The sequence below is a fragment of the Phyllostomus discolor genome, chromosome 4 (genome assembly GCF_004126475.2).
Source record: "Phyllostomus discolor isolate MPI-MPIP mPhyDis1 chromosome 4, mPhyDis1.pri.v3, whole genome shotgun sequence".
Classification (NCBI taxonomy): Eukaryota; Metazoa; Chordata; class Mammalia; order Chiroptera; family Phyllostomidae; genus Phyllostomus; species Phyllostomus discolor.
In genome coordinates, this window is record NC_040906.2 from 175,179,556 (window position 1) to 175,193,762 (window position 14,207).

Here is a 14,207-nt window from a genome sequence, read left to right on the forward strand (position 1 = left end):
CTTTCATCTTAACTAATTGCCGTTATCTGAACTACTTTGTATTATGACATTTTAATATTAGTTGACATAGACATTTATAACTGAGTTTTTGGAAGTCATAGAGCAGATATGACTTAAATCCTTATGCATTTCCTATGTTTTCAAGGTATTGATTTTCTTCTGAAAAAAAATAATGCTACTCTTTCATTTTGCACTGGCTTCTTAATAGTTTCTACTCTAGTTTAATAATGAAAAAGAATAAATTCCTTTTATGCAAAACACTTATTAAAAATAGGGTACTTTGTCTTTATAGCCTCTTCATGTACTTGGTGCTAATAGACTCTCAGATCTGAAAGTGAGTTATATTTATAGTGTGTAATCCAGGTTTTGGTAACTACCAGCTTTGATCTTGCATTGTTCCATGCTGAAGTTGTAATATTTTTATATCTGCTTAGCTAACTTCCTTTTAAAAATGTTTTAGAGAGTTGATTCTCAAAAAAAAATCAAAGAAAGAAAAAAGAAAAACAAATCAGCAAAGAAAAGCAAGCATAGTGTTTTTAGGTTATATCCAGGTCTGGGACCAGTTTGAAGTAAGTGTGATACTTTGTGCTGAGTGCAAAATTTAAAGAAGTGCCAAAAATATTTAGTAATCAAAACAAATAATATTTGTACATAATAATAATGCTTTATTTTACATAATACACTATTTTATTTTGTTTTAAAAATTAGATTTATTGGAATGACATTGATTAATAACATTATTTAAATTTCAAGTTCCAGTTCTACAATACATCCTCTGTATATCCTTGTGTGCTTACCACCCTGAGTGTAGTCTCCCTCTGCCATCACATACTTTTCTCCATTTACTCTCCTTATCCTTCCCTGACCCCCATCCCCCATGGTCACCACAATACTGTTATGTGGGTTTCTGAGTTTTTTGTCATTGTTTTTACTTGTTCCTGTCTGTTTTATAACCCACACATGAGTATAATTATATCGTTCTTGTTCTTTTCCATCTAATTTATATTACTTAGCATGATACTCTCGAGACCCATCCATGCTGTCGCAAATGGTAGTATTCCATCATTTTTAATGGCTGAGTAGTATTCCATTGTAGATGTGTACCATATCTTTTTTATCCAATTGTCTATCAAAGAACACAGGCTGTTTTAATGTATAGGCTAATGTAAATGATGCTGCAGTGAATACAGTGGTACCTATATCTTCAAAAATAAATGTTTGCAAACTTTTCAGGTAGATAGCCAGAAGAGGGATTGCTAGGTCACACATGGTAGCTCTATTCTTAGTTTTTTGAGGACACTCTATAGCGTTTTCCATACTGACTGTACCCATTTACATTCTCACTAGCAGTGTATGAGGTTTCCTCATTCTCTGCTTCCTCTCCAACACTTGTTATTCTAGCAAATGTGAAGTGGTTACCTTGTTGTGGTTTTGATTGGCATTTCCCTTATTGATACCAATTAGATTAAACTAATATTTTAAAACATTAGTTTAAAAATCAAATTGTGATGCAATGACCCATAGGTGACCTCTGTTTTTATAAATAAAGTTTTATATGAACAAGGTTGGAATTAGGGTGAGGGGAGTAAGACAGGGCCATGCAAATGCAGGCTCACATACTAACTTTATTTAAAATTGTGGTATTTTTCATCACTGATACTTTTGTACTTAAAAACATTGCAATAAATATTATATATCTCAATTACTATGATTTTTGGTACCCTTTTAAAATTTATGCTTGAGGAGAGTACCTAGTCCTGTCCTAGTCCTGAGCTGGAGACTGTCTGAAATACACATATCTGGGCTCTACTTTGGCTCTATTCATTTTAGATAGTGGTCTCCAGAGGATCCTATTACTTTCTCCATGACTGCACACATCCCTGCTTCCACTAAGAACTTCTAAGATAATTTTTATCCTAAAGAATAAAAAATAGTGTATAGTTTTTCTACAGAAACTTTATCTAGGGTTTTAGCAATTTCTTTTCATAAGTTTAGATGCTCACTGAACACTAACATATGCTTTCCTAATATTTTTTCTATTTCTGTTTGATGTATGAGAAAGTATCTACATGGACAAAAACTGATATGCATTAGTCTGCTCTGACTCTGTGTGTACACACACACACACACACACACACAGATATACACACACACTGTCCAGAAAGTACCCAGACACATAATATGAAAAATAGAGACATTTATTGAAGAAGGTAAAAAATATAAAAAACATTGTTCACAGGACAATGATGCCTCAGTCCCCTTCAATGCACCTTGGGACCCCACACAGTTCTCTCTGCATCTCTTCCACTGTTAAACATTGAAAAATCTTTTATTAGAATTGTCAACAGCTGTCCTGTTATCCTGAATCTCTAACAGTCTGAAATCTCTTCCCTTTCAAAAGTGATTTTAGCTATGGGAAAAGCCAGAGTCACAGAGCACTAAATCTTGGCTGTAGTGGGGCTGAGTCACATGGATGATTTGATGTTTCGCCAAAACATCCTGCATGAGATGTGATGCATGAGTGGGTACATTGTTGTGATGAAGTTGCCAATCACCAGTTGTCCATAGCTGTGGCCATTTTCATCACATTGCATCTCTCAACCAATGAAGAACATTGAGGTAGCACTCCTTATTAATTGTTTGGCCTGGAGGGACACTCGTGATGGACACCACCTTCCCAATCAAAAAGCACAGTTAGCATGGTCTTGGTCTTGCTGCAACTTTGCCATGTCTTCTTCTGGCGTGGAGAAACAGGTGACTTCCTTTGGGACAACTGGGCCTTCATTTCTGGATCACAGCTATGGACCCATTCTCCAGTTATGACCTTCTTGAGGAAATCTCATTCATTGGTAGTTGTTTGAATCAAGTCATTAGCAATTGCAGCACAACATTCCTTCTGCTCTGGTAGCAGAAGTTGTGGGACAAATTTTTCCATGACACATTTCATGCCAAAATCCTGTGTCAAAATCTCAGACATTGTAGTTTTTGGAATCCCCAGATCAGCTTCTAGTTCTTGCACTGTCAGTTGCTGATCTTTGTTGACTGCAGCCTGTACACATTCAACATTTTCAGGTGTTCTGCTAGTTGCAGGCTTCCAGAATGTGGATCACTTTCAACAGATTCTAGCCACCTTTAAAGCATTTGTGCTACACTTACTTGTGCTTCACTCATTGCATTGTTCCCAAAAGCCTTCTGAATTCATCAAATAGTTTCCTCACAGAAATGTTCGAGTTTAATGCAAAATTCGATGCAGATGTGTTGTTCTACTCACTCAGTTATTTTGAATGCAAAAGCAATCCAGTATACATGCTCAGTCAATGGTGTTCACCACCCCCACTGACTAGTACAGTGAAGTCATCATTGTTCACACATGTACATTCCAGTCCACTCTCCTATGCTTCCAGGTTACATTGATGTCGAGCAAACTCTTCTCATTATATTAACAATGGCTGGACTTTTCCCAACATACTCTATCATCTATCTATCTATCTATCTATCTATCTATCTATCTATCATCATCTATCTATCATCTATCTATCTGTCTATATACACACATACACATATATATGTATATAAATTGCAGCACAAATAATGTCCCTTTTATTATAAAATCTTTTATTATAAAATCATAAGCATGTAATTCTGTAACTAACAGTATTGCACTCAAGCACACCACATACATTTTAGGTGAAGGGTTCAAATAAAAACTATAAATTATTATACCCATATTGTTACCTTCTAACCACACTCAAGCAGGCATTACTTCTGCCAGACCCTGTGTGTGTGCGTATATATATGCACACACACATACATATATACACACATGTATGCATACACATACACACATATGTATATATGCATATATACATATCACACACACACACACACACACATATATATAGAGAGAGAGAATATAAATAGATAGTCCTGATTTTTTGTTGCGTCATGATTATTTCCCTGCTTTGCATTAGTGGAAAACTCTACCACCTGGCTCTCTTCCTTTATCTACCTTTATCTGTAATAGAATTAATTAAGATTCCTCCTTCAGCAAAAGGTTGGATGGAATCTTTACTACAAGATGCTGTTATAAAGTATTTGGCTTTTAAAATAAGTCTGCAGAGAAAACACGTCAGAGTTTGTAAATTTTTTGACACTTTGACCTGTAAAAATACTTTTTTATTAAATTTCATTATTTTCTAGAACTATTTATTTACACACTAGCTTTCCCTTTTAATGGAACATGTAGAATAATTTGCTCTTCTGTTTTGACTGTATATCTCAAATTTTGGCCTTAATTACATAATGGATTTCTTGCAAATTTCTTTAGAATGAAAGATTAAAAAATCTCAGAATATCAGCCAATTCTAACAGTCTCTTAGCATTATCCTCTTTTTGCATATCACTGTTGCTGCCACTGTCAGTCTATATCACATTTTTTTTCTCATTTATAAAATTGGAAAACAATTATAATAAAAACTAAATGTCTTATTTATAGTCTCAGTTCCACATTTCTAGCTGTGTGATCTAGCACAACTCACTGAATCACTTTGGCCCTCACTTTTAAACCTATATTGTGAGGGTATATTACTGCTCTGTGTACCAAATAAATTAATTTTTTAAAAAACTTTGATAACTTCATAGTGAATCAATAGGACTTCCAATGCAAAATAGTTTTTTAAATTATAACTCATAATAGGCAAGCTTCCCCAATAAAAGTCTCTTCAGGAAGCATTAAAAGACTGAATTTTAAAATAACATAATTAAACTCAAAGGTATATAATATAATTACTAAATGAAGGCAAAACAGTTACAGAATAGATTTTTTGACTGAGGAAATGATTACCTGGCTTCAACCTTAGTTCATACTACAAAAAAATTAGAATAAAGCTCCATAGAACCTACAGAATCAGTCTCTTAATTTAAAAATACAAGGAGTCTACCAAACTGGAAAAAAAAGGATCATTTTTATCTACTCTCTGCATATTGGTGTTTGAGGTGTGATACTGTTCCTTACCTGCTCTCCTGTATCATGTGTTAATTGTAGACAGAAAACTCCCAGGAAACCATGGGCTGCAAGAAGTCGCAGATTTACAGGGATGCAGTAAATTCAGGGAGTCAGGATTGAGTGAAGAGTTTTGAGTGAAGAGTTTTGTAGGTGGATGGCAAACACTTTACAGCAATGCTTATTTGGAACTGTAGTTTAAGTACTCTTATTTAATTACTTATTTTAATATGATAGGATGCACTGATTGATGACTTTTTTGTTTTTTTTTAATTTAAAAACATTTCTTTTTAAAATAAAAATCATGTATAATTAAGGTGAACAAAACAGTGATTTGACATACAGGGTGGAGTGAATACTACAATCAAGTTATATATTTTCTTTTTAAATAGGTCTCTTGTTTTTGTAATGAGAGCACCTGAAATCTACTCTCATGGCAAACTTCCAGTATTTATAGTCATAACACTTATTTAATATTTCATTGTTATTAACTAAAATTAAAATTGTACATGTATACATTTAATAAAATCAGTGATTTTCCCTTTTTAGAACAAGAAATATGGTTTTTGCATCATAATCTTTCTACTTTTTCACTGTCATCAATGACTACTAATTGAATCCTTTTCAGTATAACTATAATGAATATGGACAGTATCTTTGTACATATATATTTAATTTTTCTTATACAAGTATTTTGGCCTCTACATGTTAAGTTTTTCTAATGGAATTTGATTGTGTCTTTTTGATGATAATGAGCACATCAAGTTTTTCTTGAAAAAGTAATTTTATAGTAATACTACCCTATAAACAGTATCTGTGTTGGGGAAGAGTTCCTATGACTTTTTAAATCCAGATTTTTGTCTACAGTTTCTATTTCCGCAAATACAAGTTAAACATACCAAGCCATCTCTTTAAATATAGCAAAATTTCTTCCATTAGGCTGCACAGGGGTCATAAACCTGCCATTTATGATCCTCATAATTAGTTTGGGGAGCCACATTGCCTAGAGGGTTTAAATTCTTTTTTGTTAAAATGTTCTTGAAGTGTTTCTATTCATAATGCACGTTTTTTAGACAAAGCAACTTGGACTGAATCAGCATCAATTCAGGTTAATTTTTATGAACATTATTATACTGGTGAAAAATAATTTAATTTTTATAACATTTGAGAATTTCTTGAATAGCCAATAATAAAAAGCAACAATTGTGGTTCTTTCTTTTATTTTACTATCTTATTAGGTGTACTCTACTTGGTGTGCCATTTTACTAGGTAAAATCATACAATTTAGAGCTATTGCATCTGTATTGCAAATTATTCTGCAATCAAATTTTCTTTCTTGGTAAAATGCATTAATCATATCAAATTTTGAACAAGTCACCAGTGGATAATTTTGCCAATATCATGCCTGGTATTTAAATATCATGAAGGTTTTTCTTCTTAAGTGTCAAGCCGTGTGTTTCAAATTATTTCATGGAGGGAAAGGTTTATCCATAGACTACAATTTGTCTTCATAGTTTTCTTACATAAATTACACTATAACACAATCTCTATAATTTTCAGTTTTAGTTTTTTTTTATTTTTAGAGAGAGGAGGAACAAGGGAGGAAGAGAGGAAGAGAAACATCAATGTGTGGTTGCCTCTTGCACACCCCTAACTGGGGACCTGGCCCACAACCCAGGCAATGTGCCTTGACTGGTAAGTGAACCAGTGACCCTTTGGTTCACATGCCAGGACTCAATGCACTGAGCCACACCAACCAGGGCTAATTTTATTTTTTTTAAAGGGGGTTAATTACATGAACTCTGAGTTCAGAGTTCTTCCAAATTTTAAAGTTTATTTTCTTTGATTTTACACTTGAGCACCTGTATCTTGAGCAATAGAGGTAGTTTTTTAAAAAATTATTCCAAATGAAACTAAAGGAATACTTGAAAATATAACTACACAACTATGAAAATGAGCTTCCTTTTATTATTAAATATTTAAGTTCCTTATGCTAAGAGAAACAAGCCAGTCAGTTAAAGACAAATACTATATGATCTCACCTATAAGTGGAACCTAATCAACAAAACAAACAAGCAAGCAAAATAGAACCAGAGACATTGAAATTAAGAAAAAACTGATGGTAACCAGAGGGGAGGTGGGAGGGATATTGGAGGGAAAGGGGGAAGGATTTTCAGGAACATGTATAAAGGACACATGGACAAAACCAAAGAGGGCTAGGATCAAGGGTGGGAAGTGGGGATGGCTGGGGCGGGTGGGAGTGGTGGGGGGAAAATGGAGACAACTGTACTACTTGAACAACAATAAATAAATGTTAAAAAAATTTTGAGATCCAAAAAAATGTTTAAAAGATAACACCCTCTAAATTTTAAAAGTATAAGCCCTAAGAAGAAAAACAGCTCAGAGAAAAAACAAAGCAGTGCTATAAATAAAGGTAAGCTCAATAAAATGATAAGAGAATTGGAAGAAAACAAATAAAAAACATAGTAGTAGAGGAAGTCAATATAAAACCAAAAGCTGTCAAAAATTGAAACATGAATATGAAAGATGCATTTGTGAAATGATCCTAAAAAATAATGTAGAAAGAAGATTAAATATGTAAGGAATAGAGAAGAGTGATGCTATTATTGATAATAACTTTTTTCCTAAAGCAGAAATCAACAATGAAACATGAGATAATTTATGTTCCATAAAAAAAAGTATTCTATATGCAAATTAAAAAGTTTAAAACTATACACTAGTAAAAATTAATATTGGGTCCCAATACTGAATATCTGTTGACAAATTTTTTGTTACTAAGTACCAAGCAAATATTACATGATACCAACGAATGTAGGGGAAACAATTTATCTTTAGACTTCTCTATTTCTAGAAAATGTTTTGAAAAATGAGATTAACAAGAGGGGTCAAAACTGACCAGCTGAGAAAGATTCTATAAGTCTATAATAATTAAAATATGATGGTGGAATAAATGCATATTTTGTAGCAGTAACAAACTTTAATATTTTTCAAAATGGCACCAGCAAATCTTTGATAGACATTTCTATCTCAATTAGCCTAAGCTTGCTTTACTTTGAATTGACTTGATTAAAGAGTATATTAGAAAAAATTATGGTAGCAAATCAACCCATAAATCTATGTATGAATCCATCAAAATAAATACTTATATAGGTCTTTTTTATATAATAAAGAGTATACATTAAATCATTGAAGAAAGGTGTTGGAATAACTGAGTTTTAAAAAATTAATACTAGAAGAAAATATAGTTTATAATTTTATAAACTTGGCTTATAGAAAGATATGAAGTTATAAATAGACCCTAAAGAAACCAAAAAGTCTATATAATCTAATATATTAATATGATCAAAATTACTATACACAATATTAAAAATTACATTAAAAATGTACTACATATGACAAGCAGGGAAGTAGTAATAAAAATACATGTAAGTCAACATGTAAAAGACTAATACTCTAATAGAGAAACACAAAGAGATATGAACAGTCTATATATACATACATTTTGTCAAAATATGTGAAAATGTTTAGTCACATTACTAAATAACAAAAATTAAAAACAACAATTACCACTTTCTGCCTGTTAAAAATAGAATTCAACTGAGTAAATTTTAAAGATCTTATTGGCTTTATTTAAAGATTCATGAACTGGGCAGCAGCATCCAGTCTAGAAGGCAGAAAGACACTCCACATTGCTGTACAAAATGTAAGACTTCTATAGGCACAAGGGAACAGGGACAAAGTTACACTAGTCAAAAAGTGGACTGGTTATTGCAAGATTACTTTCTTGCAGGGGATGGAACAGATCTATCAGGTAGATTACCTAACTAGCACTGAGGAGGTGATTCCTGATTTAAGATTCCATTTCTGGGCCAAAACTGTAATTAAATTAAATCTTGATTTGGTGACATGGTGCTTAGCATAAGCAACTACAATTTGTTGACTTGTTTTTAACATGCCTATATGAGAGTGTTTCTGAGGCTTTGTGGCAATAACTCTTACAATCTCTTTGGATCTTTGAATGAATGCAACATTTCCAGGTGATGGTAATATGTGCTATTAGACTTACAAATACACTTTGGCTTGGTGGATCTACTTCAAGCTCCACCAAGGCTGGTGTGGCTCAGTAGATTGAGCACTGGCCTAAGAACCACAGGATCACTAATTTGATTCCCAGCATAGAGCACATGCCTGGGTTGTAGGCCTGGTCCCCAGTAGGGGGCACTCAAGAGGCAACTGTACATTGATGTTTCTTTCCATCTCTTTCTCCCTCCCTTCCCCTCTCTAAAAATAAATAAATAAAATCTTTGAAAATGAGAATTTACTTTAAGCAAGCATTTTAACAAGAGAAGTTATTTGTGTAAGAATATTTATTGCAGCATTGTTAGAAATATAAAACCACACAAAATATGCTTACAATATTTTCTTGGTTAATAAATTATATGAAAACCTTTAACAAAAATATTACCATACTATTTAAAATGTTAACTTAAAAAATATATATATATATATTTGATATAAGAACATGGTCACATGCAACTTTCAATTTAACAAGAAAAATTTTTAAATCTTTCTTAGTTTAACTTTACTTTGTAAGCACTCTAATAAACATCTAAATGCACAGAATAAATCTTGCAAAGCAAAATATACACAATAGCATGGTCAGTAATATTTCACTTTTAATTTTTACTTTTACATTTTTTATATTGCTTCCTATTTGTCTAGGATGGATATATATTGTCTGTATAAAAAGTACAAAAAATTGTTTCAAAAATTGATAGCATTTTCCAAGTGATAGATAACAAGACAGATGTGAAAGTGATCATAACATTCACATGAGAAGGGTTTTCCCAAATTTAGGATGTAAATCTCAAATTCAGCAGCAATAAGCCATGACATTTTCAAAAGCTCAGAAATATGAGCTGGCCCCCAATAAATGACACCATCTGGCTATGGCTTTGTTAGAGGCTTCTTTTCTATTACACTTTCTGTCATGTTTTGCATAAAAGAGCTTCTATGAGTGCATTTCAAACACATGCTTGGAAGGTTCTGTGTTGGGTTGCATTCAGCCCACTTAGCTGTAGTGTGCAGTCATTCAGCAGTAAGTTTTAGACATTTGGGCAGGTGTACTTTAGACTTATATACTAACAGGAAAGGTAATATTGAAGTAGGAGGTCAGGGGCAGGGCAGGCAGAGTGATTATCATGTCCTACGGCATGAACACATCCCTGGAAACATACAGAGTGCTCTTGGACATTGGGAAATGTCTTTTTCACTCTCCCCGGCTAGCTGATTGATTACTTTTATGAATATGCAATCTGACATTTCAATTCCTTTTCTGAAAATCTAGTTTGGCTTTTGTAAGTTGGATTTAAGTTATAATATTTTTGCCATGTAAGTCTGAATTTATTGCTAAGCTAACAATATATAAATGCATTTCTTCCCCTTACAGGGTTTGACATTTTGCACTACTCATTAAGAGAACTGATATAATGCAGAAGTCTTTCATAAAAGATAGGAGAAAATTATTTCTGCCAAAATTGTGGCAAGCCTGTCACCTATTTTGAATTGGGAAAGCACTTATTTTGCAGTACATGAGTACAAGATGAATATATGCAGGACTTTTCCATGCCAAAGTGCCTTATGGGGAGGCTGTTATTTTGAAATTCAGCTGCTATGAAACTTTTCTTCACATTTCGGGTTGAGTAAATATGACATGCTTTCACAGAATTCACTCTGGGAATGTTAATAGTCTTTTTATGTGACTATTATGTGGTTTCTAATATTTTTCTGTAACAATGTAATTAGGAAACCTCTCTTTGCTTCCCTATCTCACCTAGTCTAGTCATAAATGCAACATCCTATTGACCAAAAGTTATAGAAATAATTTTCTACATTTGTATACAGATTAAGCTTTTATACAAGTTTCCATAATTACAACCACTAAAACCAAATATTGGCTAGCAGGCACGATGATAATTAATTAGAATCAAGTGGGTTAGCAGGGTACTTAATGTTTGTAATTTGTAAGAGAAAAGTAAGGGGTGGATTAAGGGGGATCTGTTAGAAATTTTTTTAATTTTGAAAAATAGTTTTAAGGCAACATGTTTTGCTTAGATTTATTATTGTCAAAGAATTTATACTGACTACCTTCAAATGGAACTGGGCATTAGTATAGTGTGGTGTTATATCTTTTATTCAAGGCTGTGGATTTTGTCAACCCATTAACGACATCAAATGTCAGGAATCTGTGTATTTCACATTGTCTAAGGGCAAATTTATTAGAGATAACACTTGAATGTATTTTCTGGAGGTATTTGAAAGGGGAAAGCAAATACTCTTACCTTTAGCTGTGCCTTACTGAGCAGGGAAAAGGTGAAATCAGTGATGTGACAGTCACTGGGCTTACATCTAAAAAGGAAAAAGAAAAATTACAGAGGTGGCAAAAGCAATACATTTCACCATCATTTTTTCTTTCTAGTTCCTGCAAGCAACTATTTAGTAGCAATAAGAATGGGAATAGAATTTGAATTCTGCAGAGTGACTAACTGTAGAAGTCACCATTCATGTTCAAGGGGCACAGAACTTGGTGGGCCCGCTGGAATGTCATCGGACTGCATCTAAGCACAGTTAAAAGAATAAGCAGGAAGGTTGGCACTGGTTGAAATTTAATTTTTTTCTGACCGTGTCTGTGTATTTGGCAAGATTGATTCCAATGCAAATTTACAGGTAGTACTTTTAAGATTTTTAATAACTGTCATTTTTAATATCTTTTTTATTCTCCATCCCAAACTCTTTATTTTGATTTAGTTGCCTGCACTATTTATGTACAAGAGACAACTGACATTTTGGAGTAGAGAAATGGAATGTCAATAGGGCCTCCTTTTCTATTTTATTTATTAATTAATTGCATTGGAGAGATGTGTGTGGTTACTAAGTGATTCAAAGGTAAGAAGGTGAAAAATCAAAATATTAGATTTCCAGATTTCATTTGGACATATATATTGTTGTAAAACAAATTTCTACTGAGCGTAACAAATATATTGGTTTAAAATAAGACAAATTTATTATTTCACAATACTCTAGGTCAAAGGTCCTGACACAGCCTGGCTAGATCTTCTGCAAAGAGACTCATAAGGCTACAGCTGAAGTTTTTGCCAGCCTGTGTTTTTAAGCTCAGGGCCCTCTTCCAAGATCACATGGTTTTTGGCAGAATTTAGTTCTTGCAGTTGTGGGACTGAGGTTCCCAGTTTTCTTGCAAGATGCTGTTCAGGAGCTGCTCTCATCTTCTAGCACTCACAGTCTCCTAACCTGTGGCTCTCTCCACAACCCGGCACTTGCGTCTTCGAGAACAGCAGGAGAATCCCACTCATGTTTTGGATCTCTTCATTTTTAAGGAGACCCACCTGATTAAGTCAGAGGGCCATTCAGAAAATATCCTTTTTAAATTAAAACAAAGTCAAATGACTTCTTGCCTTTATTATGTTTGCAAAATACCTTTGCCATCACAGGACACAGTCATGTCCACTTGCAGTAGAGGGCTTTATATAGAGTGTGTACAGAAGGAAGGTGTGCATCTTGGGGACTAAACTAGAATTCTGCCTATCACAGCACGATCTTGAGAATTCCAGTGCAGGGAAATAAAACGAGTTTTCCAGGTACAAATATCTGGTATGGGAAGACTAGAGACTGAGTTATGAGCATATATCCAGACATAACAGATAATGCTAAAGGAAATAAACAAAAAATACAACCTTGGGGGGCCGCAAGTCATTTGTCAATAGGTCCACAATAAGAAATATGCAATTTGTAGAAACAGACAGAAGTTTCAGGACTGCATGGTAAGCAAAAACAAACAAGCAAACAAAACAATATTCTAAGGAAAGACTGTGTACATTTGTAAGACAGAAAGCGCAGGAGTTCCCCCTTATCCACAGTTTGGCATCCCACAGTTTTTGTTACCTGTGGTCAACCAAGGTCTACACATATTAAATGGAGAATTAAAAAAATAAATTTGTAACCTTTAAATTTCACTTTCTTCTAGGTAGCAGAGTGAAATCTTTTGCAGTCCCATTCTGTCTACATGAGATGTGAATCATCCCTTTGTCAGCATATCGACCCTGTACGTGCAACCTGCTCACTAGTAACTCAGTGGCCATCTTGGTCATCAGATTGACTTGCAGTATCAGAGAGCTTGTGCTGAAGCAACCCTTATTTTACTTCATAATGGCCCAGAAGCACAAGAGTAGTGATGCTGACAATTTAGAAACGTCTGAGAGAAACCCTGTTATTGCTCTATTTTATCAGTTACTGTTGTTATTTCCTACTGTGTCCAATTTAGAAATTAAACTTTATTGTATGTATGTATAGGAAAAAACATAGTTTATATAGGGTTTGGTACAATGCCCAATTTCAGGTAGCTGTGGGGCTGTTGGAACATAATCCAATAAGGGAGACTACGGCATCTACGTCAACAACCTTAACTCTTTCATTATCTCCCTTTCCACTTGTTTGAAATAATTCATTTATTCTACACCCCAAAAACTATTATTGCAATTTTAAAATTGTTTTTATATATTTTTTCATTTTAAAATATAGGACTTCATTTGAAGAAAAACTATAATAACCAGATTTTTCTCCATAAACACATTGCGGGAAATGGACTACATGCTATCATGTAGTCATTTGGAAGACAAACATTTTCACTACAGTGTTGGAAAGATTGTATATGCATCACCTAAAATGGTGTTGTCCTACTTACAATGTAAATCCATCCAGAGAAGATGGGAACAGAGATGGGGGCAGGTGCTACGATGGAAGAAGGAATTGCCAAATTTAATGCATTTCTATTTTTTCTTGGTATATGCAGAGAAAGCTGGCATTCTCCTCACAGTCATACTCTCAATATTCAACAGTAGGTCACCTTGCAGTCCATTTTCCTCTAGTTTAAATAATTCCAGTTCAATTAAGTTTCCCTTATAAAGCCTATTTTTAACTATTTAACATCTTTCTTTTTTCTTGTTAAATTTATGTTTTTTCATATGATTTTAAAATGTTAAAATATAGGCTTTGTGATATACCCTATTAGGTATATGGAGGCTTTGTAATATACTGATACTCGCGAATTTTAGATTACATGTGTACTTTCACTGTTAATCTAAAAATGATAAGAAACATGACTATTAAT